Source organism: Raphanus sativus, unplaced genomic scaffold (genome assembly GCF_000801105.2).
Source record: "Raphanus sativus cultivar WK10039 unplaced genomic scaffold, ASM80110v3 Scaffold2325, whole genome shotgun sequence".
NCBI classification, from domain to species: domain Eukaryota; kingdom Viridiplantae; phylum Streptophyta; class Magnoliopsida; order Brassicales; family Brassicaceae; genus Raphanus; species Raphanus sativus.
The window spans coordinates 1-9690 of NW_026617634.1; the positions used below are offsets into that span (position 1 = coordinate 1).

Consider the following 9690-nt stretch of genomic DNA (forward strand, 5'->3'; position numbering starts at 1 on the left):
TCTTCAAGGAGAATTGGAAGATGAAGTGTATATGCATCCACCACCAGGTCTTGAACATCTAGTCAAGAAGTCAAGAATGGCAATGTGCTGAGGTTAAAGAAAGCCATCTATGGTCTTAAGCAATCTCCAAGGGCGTGGTACAATAAGCTGAGCACTACACTGAATGGGAGAGGATTCAGGAAGTCAGAGTTGGATCACACTCTCTTTACCTTAACACTCCATCCGGGATTATTGTGTTGCTGGTCTATGTTGATGATATCATCATCACAGGAAGTGATAAGGAAGGTATCAAGGCTACAAAGGAGTACCTTAAAGCAAGCTTTGAGATCAAAGACTTGGGAAAAAATGAAATACTTCCTTGGGATTGAGATATGCAGATCAAAGGAAGGGTTGTTTCTGTCTCAAAGGAAGTATGTGATTGATCTCTTGAAAGAAGCTGATGCATATGGTGGAAGACAGCAAAGATGCCAATGGGGATGGTTATAAGGTTCCACGTGAGGGGGAGATTGAAGATAGCAAGCCATTTCATGATCCTAAGCTATACAGGAAGATGGTGGGGAAACTGATCTACCTTACCATCACAAGACCTGATGTGTGCTTTGCGGTGAATCAAGTGAGTCAGCACATGCAAGTTCCTAAGGAGCATCACTGGAGAATGGTGGAAAGGATCTTGATGTATCTGAATGGAACAACTGGTCTTGGAGTTTGGATGGGATGTAACAAGAGTACTGAGGTTGTAGGCTATTGTGATGCGGATGGGGCTGGAGACCGAGCAGACAGAAGATCAACAACTGGTTATTGTACATTCATTGGAGGTAACCTTGTCACATGGAAGAGCAAGAAGCAGAAGGTAGTTTCTTGCTCTAGTGCTGAGGCTGAGTATAGAGCTATGCTTAAGCTCACTAACGAGGCTAGTATGGATCAAGGGGATCCTGAAGCATTTGGAGATTGAGCAAGCAACTCCAATGGTGATGCACTGCGATAATCAAGCAGCCATCCATATAGCCTCTAACTCAGTGTTCCATGAAAGAACCAAGCACATTGAGGTGGCATTGTCACAAGGTGAGACAGATGATGATACTTGGGGTGATTCTGCCGTGTTACACTAGGAGTGAGGATCAGTTGGCTGATGTGTTTACAAAGGCAGCAAGGCAAAAGACAATGGAGTCCATTCATATCAGATTGGGGCTCATTGATCTTTCGCCTAAGCACTAGTTATTACACTCTCCTGATCATGTGATCTCTACTCTTTCCTCATTAAGGTTTTGTCCCAATGGGTTTTCTTTAATGAGGTTTAACGAGGGAGATCTCATGGTCCTTCCAATCTTAACTTGTTTCACATGGTTAAGCTTGAGGGGAGTGTTAAAATGAGGTGATAATATTGAGGAGAAGCTAAGGGTGAGATCACAAGAGTAAAAGAAGAGGTTGAGGAAGTTGGATTGTAATAGTAAATAGTGAAATACACTCTTCACATTTACTATTTACTATCCAGAAGTTACTATGCAAGTGTGTGAGAGTTACTTGTGAAGCAAGGAAGTGGGAATGTATGAAGCAAGGAAGAGGGAAGAGAGGAGGCGCGGAATGGTTGAAATGGACACTGTAGGTGACCGTTGAAGAGGATAAGAAACCTTATCTATTGCTACAGCAACCAGACCAGGCTGGCAAGTCAAGACACACTCCTCCTTTTGACCAGCACATGTGGTTAACCTCAGCCATTCATTTCCCTTTTGTTTCACATGCGTGCATAGTGCTTTTACAACCCTAGCTGCGCAACTCTCTCTCTATTTACTCTTGTAATCACATCTTTGAGACTAATGAGAAATGTGCCTCCCAAATAGTATTTCTGGTTTCTTCATTCTTAATCTCTTAGATCTCTTTGATTCACAAACTCTCTCATCTCTTTAAAACTCTTTCTAATCTCTAAAATATTCATCTTACGCGCCTCTCTATTGTACCATCAGCATTGTATTTGATTGTAAAGATCCATCTGCTTGTTACTGCCCTCTGGCCCTTGGGTAGCTCTGCTTCATACCATGTATCATTGATGATCATGGCACTAGTCTCACTGCCCACTGATTCTCTCCATTCAGCAAGTTCCATAGCTTCTTCATAGGACCTTGGGATGTACTCTTGATCCAACTCCCCAATAAACACCACATGTTCTTGAGGATATTGAGCTAGAGAGCACCACTGCTTGTTATAGGATGTGCTACAGCTTGAGAGTTGAAGCAGACCCGGTTGTTCTTCCAGTTTGATGCTGGTTGTTTGATCCTAGAGCTTCTTCTTAGCTCTGGTTGGGTTGTGCCTTCTTCAGGTATCACTGACCACTATTCTGCTGGCTTGAGCTCACCACTGTCTCCTCTTGAGTACTGTGATCTTGCTCCTCTTGCGCATGATGCTCAGCTTGATCATGACTTGCTGAAACATCTCTTTGATGTTGTTTGGCTTGATTGTCCCCCTCAGGATCAAGGTGAGTGATTTCTGTGTCCCCATTATCACTTACTACTCCTGGTTGCACTGGAACTGTCTCTTGCACTTCAGGTATCCTCTTAATAGGTACACTGATGCCAAGACTCTCCATTACTCTTCTGAGGCTATCAGCTCTATCTGAAGTGGGTTGGGATAGATTCTCCAAATCTTCCCAATTCTTCCCATCATAGTAACTCCTAGACTCCATGAACTTGACATCTCGTGAGATTAAGACCCTCCTGGTCTCTGGTACATAACACTTGTAGCCTTTCTGGTGGGGAGAATACCCAATGAACACTGCCTTTGTGCTTCTTGCATCAAGCTTGTTCCTCTGCCCTCCTGGTACCAATACAAAACAGATACATCCAAAACACCCGCATGTGATCCAGAGATGGCTTGCTCTTGTTGAGAACTTCATAAGGAGATATGTCATTGAGAACTCTAGTTGGGGTCCTGTTGATCAGATGACAAGCAGAAACCACAGCATCACTCCAGAACCTCTTTGGAACACTCATGTGGAACATCATTGATCTAGCCACCTCCATAAGATGCCTGTTCTTCCTTTCAGCAACTCCATTTTGCTGAGGAGTATAAGGACAACTGGTCTGATGAATAATCCCTTGTTGAGATAAAAATTGCTTGAAAGCTCCAACTTGTGTACTCTCCACCATTATCTGACCTGAGAATCTTCACCTTAGCACTGAAGTGGTGGTGACATGAGAATGATAATTCTTGAAAGCTTCCAAGACTCTGTCCTTAGACTGGATCAGTGTGACCCAAGTGTACTTGGACTTCTCATCAATGAAGGTAACAAAGTACTTGTGATTCTCTCTGGACATACAAGGTGCAGTCCACACATCAGAGTGAACCAGGTCAAAACACTTCTCATAAATCGTGTTGGACCTTGGGAATACTGTCTTGCAATGCTTCCCCAAGATGCATGCTTCACACTCATCATTTTTTAAACACCACTCCAGGAAGCATCAGATTGAGTGCTCTAGTGTGCGGATGTCCCAACCTAGCATGCCATTATAGTGCTCTCAACCCCAGCAGATGTACTGACCAAGCAACATGAGGAGATTCAGCTAGTTGTGTCTTTTGGAGATGATACAGCTCCTGATGGCTGTGACTTCTTCCAATAACCTGCCCTGTCTTTAAATCTTGAAACTCAACCTCTTCTGGTCTGAAGACAACCTGACAACTCAGATCAACTGTAGCTCTCCTCACAGATAACAGGTTAGATGTAAAACTTAGGCATATATAAGGCAGTTGATTCCCTATCAAACAACCTAAGGTTCCCTATCCCTTCTATCTTCACCTTATCACCATTAGCTTCAGACATTTCCAGTAGCAGGCTTAATGAGATCCTAGGACTCTTCTCTGGATTGTATGGGATAGATCCTTGCATAAACGAATCAGAGACTCAAGTTTATCAAGGTTGTGGATCGAATGGTGACACAAGAGGCTGCGGAAAGGCTCCTTGATACTCCTAGGCTTAGATCGGATATGACACACCTTTCTAAAGCCCTTGGGTGTTGGATATTACACACCAACAGACTGGATACTACACACCAGACACTCTCTTAACTCGCAAAAGCAAAGGGAGAAGAAAACACAAAGGTTTTGATTAAAAAAAGAAGACTTGATAGATTACTAGGGTTGCGGCACACACATATATATAGTGAGAGACTTGGAACAGGCTCCAATCAACTCAAACTAAAAGGAACACGCTCCTTTAGTCAATGTAGAATTAAAGACACAACATAAATAGAGTTTCGAAATAAAAGACAGAAATAGTTTAGGAAAATAAAACATAACATAAGGTCTCTTCATGTGGTTGGTCCGAGAGTATCAACTAGGTGATGAGATAGCAAGACAATGGCCTCGTTAAAAACCTATCATTGCAAAACCCAGTGGGACAAAAACAATGATAGGAAAAGAGCACACATTGCTTGCTAGCCTAGATGATACTCAGCTTGATGGTAAGATGGCTTGAATGGTGATGAGAGTGTCTTGAAGTATCAAGCTTCCTCCAAGACTTTCTTCTTGCTTCCAAGACTTCCTAATTAGTCCCATAATAGCTTCTTCAAGTTGCTTGGTTCTAGATCGAGTCATGGGACCTCTAGGAATGGTTAGGACATCATCTTCTTCAGCTGGATCATCTCTAGGTTCTCCATCTTTAACTTCATCAGCAATCTTGTCCATGATCACATCATCCCCTCCCTCTTGAAAAGGATTTGACCTCAAATCAGGTTCATCTGCAATAAAAGGAATCAAGTCAGTAACATTAAAGCTATTACTCACATCATACTTACCTTGGAGATCTATTTTGTAGGCATTGTTGCTGATCTTCTTTATGATCTCAGAAGGGTCCATCAACTCTCGACATAAGCTTGGATTTCCTCTCCTTAGGAAGTCTTTCTTTTCTTAGATGCACCCAAACTTGATCACCCTCTTTAAAAACCTTCTCACTCTTTCCCTTGTTGGCGTGTTTGGCATACTGCTTAGTTTTCTCTTCGATGTTGAGCCTAGCCTGCTCATGGAGTTGTTTCACCATCTCGGCCTTCTTTTTGCCATCCATACTGACCCTTTCACACTCAGGCAAAGGTATTAAATCCAAAGGAGAGGTGGGATTGAACCCATAAACAATTTCAAAAGGTGAAAACTTAGAAGCAGAATGCACAGCATGGTTATATGCAAATTCACAATGTGGTAGATAATCCTCCCAAGATTTCAGATTCTTTTTAATGAATGCACGCAAGAGAGTTCCAAGAGTTCTATTAACTACCTCAGTTTGCCCATCAGTTTGTGGATGACATGTAGTGGAGAACAAGGGCTTAGTGCCTAACTTAGACCAAAGAGTCTTCCAAAAATAACTAAGAAACTTAGTATCTCTATCAGAAACTATAGTCCTAGGCATGCCATGAATGCGCACAATCTCTTTAAAGAACAGGTTAGCAACATGCAATGCATCATCAGTCTTATGGCATGCTATGAAATGTGCCATTTTTGAGAACCTGTCAACCACAACAAAGATGGAATCCTTTCCAGTCCTAGTTCTAGGCAATCCAACAACAAAGTCCATCGATATGTCATTCCAAGGATGGCAAGGGATAGGTAGAGGAGTGTACAAACCGTGAGACTGGACCTTAGACTTAGCTTGCTTACAAGTTGCACATCTCTCACAAAGTTTCTCCACATCTCTTTTCATCCGAGGCCAAAAGAAATGATCCTGCAAAGTTTTAAGAGTCTTTGCAATACCAAAGTGACCCATGAGACTGCCTCCATGAGCTTCCCTAACAAACAAATCTCTCAAAGAACAATTAGGCACACACAGTTTATTATCATAGAAAAGAAATCCATTGTGCCTAAAGTAATGACCAGCAGCAAATTTTTCACAAGAGTTATAAGCTTCTTTAAAATCAGGATCAGTTTCATACATACCTTTAATCTGCTCAAAACCCAATAGTTTAACATCAAGAGTGTTAAAGAGAACATACCTTCGAGATAATGCATCAGCCACTATGTTTTCTTTACCTTGTTTGTACTTGATCACATAGGGAAAGGTTTCTATGAACTCGACCCACCTAGCATGCCTCTTACTGAGCTTGTTCTGCCCCTTAAGATACTTGAGAGACTCGTGATCCGTGTGGATAACAAACTCTTTGGGCCATAAGTAATGTTGCCAAGTCTGCAAAGCCCTCACCAAAGCATAGAGTTCTTTATCATAAGTTGCATAGTTGAGGGTGGCTCCTCCAAGCTTCTCACTAAAGTATGCTATTGGTTTCTTTTCCTGCATAAGCACAGCGCCAATACCAATTCCTGAGGCATCACATTCAATTTCAAATGTTTTATTGAAATCAGGAAGTATAAGAAGAGGGGCATTAGTAAGCTTCTCTTTAAGGCATTGGAAGGCAGTTTCTTGTGCTTCTCCCCACTTGAATCCGATTTCTTTCTTTATCACCTCAGTCAGGGGAGCTGCTATAGTACTAAAGTCCTTAACAAACCGCCTGTAGAAGCCAGCAAGCCCATGAAAACTCCTCACTTCACTTATGGACTTAGGGATTGGCCATTCTCGAATCGCTCTCACTTTCTCCTGGTCCACCTTCACTCCATCTGCACTCACAACAAAGCCTAGGAAGACCAAGTTATCCGTACAGAAAGTGCACTTCTTAAGATTAGCAAATAGCTTTTCTTTCCTCAAAACATCAAGAACAGACCTAATATGATCTATATGCTCTTCTAGGCTCTTAGAGTAAACTAGGATATCATCAAAGTATACTACCACAAACAAACCTATAAAAGGTCTAAGGACATGGTTCATCAATCTCATAAAGGTACTAGGAGCATTGGTTAATCCAAAGGGCATAACTAACCACTCATACAACCCATGCTTAGTTTTAAAAGCAGTTTTCCATTCATTTCCCTCTTTCATCCTAATTTGATGATATCCACTCTTAAGATCTATCTTAGAAAAGATGCTAGAACCATGCAATTCATCAAGCATATCATCTAATCTAGGAATAGGGTGGCGATACTTCACTGTTATATTGTTGATTGCTCTACAATCAACACACATGCGCCAGCTTCCATCTTTCTTAGGCACCAGGAGCACTGGAACAGCACAAGGACTCATGCTCTCACGGATGTGGCCTTTCTCCATCAGTTCCTCAACTTGCCTTTGTAGCTCCTTGGTTTCAACCGGGTTAGTTCTGTAGGCTGGTCTATTGGGAAGAGTAGAACCTGGTACAAAGTCTATCTGATGCTCAATCCTCGTATAGGTGGTAAACCAGTGGGACTATCTTCTGGAAATACATCTTGATAATCCTGTAAAAGAGCTGACATCTCACTCGGATACACCGGTGTGCAATCAGTTAGACTAACAAGAGATTCTTTTAAAACAAATAAAAGAACTGATTGATTAGAGTAGAGAGATCTTTTGATGTCACCAGTTTTGGCATAGAAGTTACGTTGTGGTTTATCAGGCTTGAGGTCAATCTCTTTCTTTTTCTGTAGTTGTAGTTGATCTTCATGAACTTCTTTAGGAGTGAGAGGCACCAGGGTAGTTTTCTTGCCGTTGAACTCAAAAGAATGTTTGTTGGTGAAGCCATCATGAGTGACACGTCTATCAAACTGCCAAGGCCTTCCAAGCAATATGTGACTGGCTTCCATGGGTATCACGTCACAGAGGATGTCATCTTCATATCTCCCAATGGATAAAGGTACAGAAACCTGAGTAGATACCCTCATCTCGCCTTCTTCATTAAGCCATTGCAGTCGGTAAGGCTTAGGATGTTTATGAGTTTGTAGACCAAGCTTCTTTACCATTGTCTCACTAGCAACATTGACACAGCTTCCACCATCAATGATCAGACTACAGACCTTTCCTTGCACCATACAGCGTGTGTAGAACAAGTTTTCCCTCTGTTCTTGCTCCTCGGTCTTGCTTTGTAGGCTGAGTGTTCTTCTTGCAACCAGAAGCCTACCGTGAACTGGTTTCTCTTCATACTCTGCCTCTGAAAATTCTTGCTCAGTCTCTGGTCTTTCATCTTCAGATTCATACTCGCCATTCTCCAAGAGAACCATAACTCTCTTGTTGGTACACTTATTAGCATAGTGCCCACGCCCTTGACACTTAAAGCACTTCAAATCTCTTGCACGCGAGCTGGTAGCCTCTGCTTTACCTTTATCCTTGCTGTAGATGCTACTAGGCTTATGATCTTCCTTAGGCTGTGGCTTACTCTCCTTCTGGTTGCTCGGTTTATCTTCCTTGGAGGTTTGGTACCGGTTAGACCCATAACTGCTACGCACATGACTTCTTCTCTTAACTTGTTGCTCCACCAAGATAGCTTTGTGCAACATCTCCTCTATCTCCAAGTAGTGCTGCATCTCTACTCTGTCTTGTATCTCACGGTTGAGCCCACCAAGAAACCGTGCCATGGTAGCTTCACTATCTTCAGATACCTTAGCTCTTAACATAAGCAACTCCATCTCTTGAAAGTATTCCTCTACAGACCTTGATCCTTGTGTGAGGAGCCTCAGTTTTTGATGAAGATCGCGGTGATAATGGCTTGGGACAAACCTCCTGCGCATCAAGGACTTCATCTCTTCCCATGTCTCAATAGGAAACTCCCCATTGCGCCTCTTGTTTGTAACTAACTGATCCCACCAACTTAATGCGTAGTCATTGAACTCAGTAGCAGCAACTTGAACCTTTTTAATCTCTGAGTAATGATGACAATTGAAGACAAGCTCTATCTTCTTTTCCCACTCAAGGTATGCATCAGGATCAGCTTTGCCATGGAACGGAGGGATCTTAAGCTTAAGTCCAGCTAGCTCATTGCGTCGGTGTCTACGGCCGTCATGATCATATCTAGACCTTCTACTGCTATGTCTTGATCCGGAGCTATGTCTGCTTCTCTCGTAGACGTTATCAGTCTCTTCTGATCCAGCATGCTCACGCTGACCACGCCTATTACTCCTTGGCTCACGCCTCTGCTCAGCATTCTGGTCTTGTCTATCAGATAGCCTTTGATCGAGTTTATCCTCCAACAACTTCTCCATGGCTGCGAGGATATCTTTGGTGATTGCTTCTTGCAATAGTTTATTTCTTCTCATAAGAGTTGCCTCATCATCCTCGGATCCCATTGCTTCCTGATTCACAAAAGACTTGAACAAGTAAGTAGTTCAAAGGAGTCAAAACACAAAATTTTTAAATGAGGAAACAAAAGGATTTAAACAAAGCGGCAAAAAGAGATACTTGATCAATACGCAACGATTCGAATTCAAACACTTTTAAGATTGAAACAAAACAAATCAGATTCAACAGATGATGATTCCAGATTCAATAGACAAGGATCTATGATAGCAATAACAAATCGAAGCAAACAAGCACTAGAAACTTTTAGATCAAACGAAACCGTAACGTGATTGACAAGAATGCGAAGGGTTTTGTTTAAAACTTGATCGAAACTCTTAGATCTAGCAATGATGAAACGCGAGACAACATATCTATCAATCCTGATAATGAAAACAAAGAGATCGAGTAAGAAACAACACACAAGAACACAAGAGATCAATGATATGAAACGACAAATATTAGATCTTATGAACACACAAAAGAGAAATCGAAACTCCCCTTCCAGAGTGCTCTGATACCACTTAATGAGATCCTAGGACTCTTCTCTGGATTGTATGGGATAGATCCTTGCATAAACGAAT

At 42.0% G+C, this 9690-nt stretch overlaps 1 pseudogene; it reads right to left on the bottom strand.

Annotated features, from left to right (window-relative positions):
* Positions 1–4508: 4508 nt before the first annotated feature.
* On the bottom strand, positions 4509–9117 carry LOC130505502 (uncharacterized; annotated as a pseudogene).
* Positions 9118–9690: the final 573 nt, after the last annotated feature.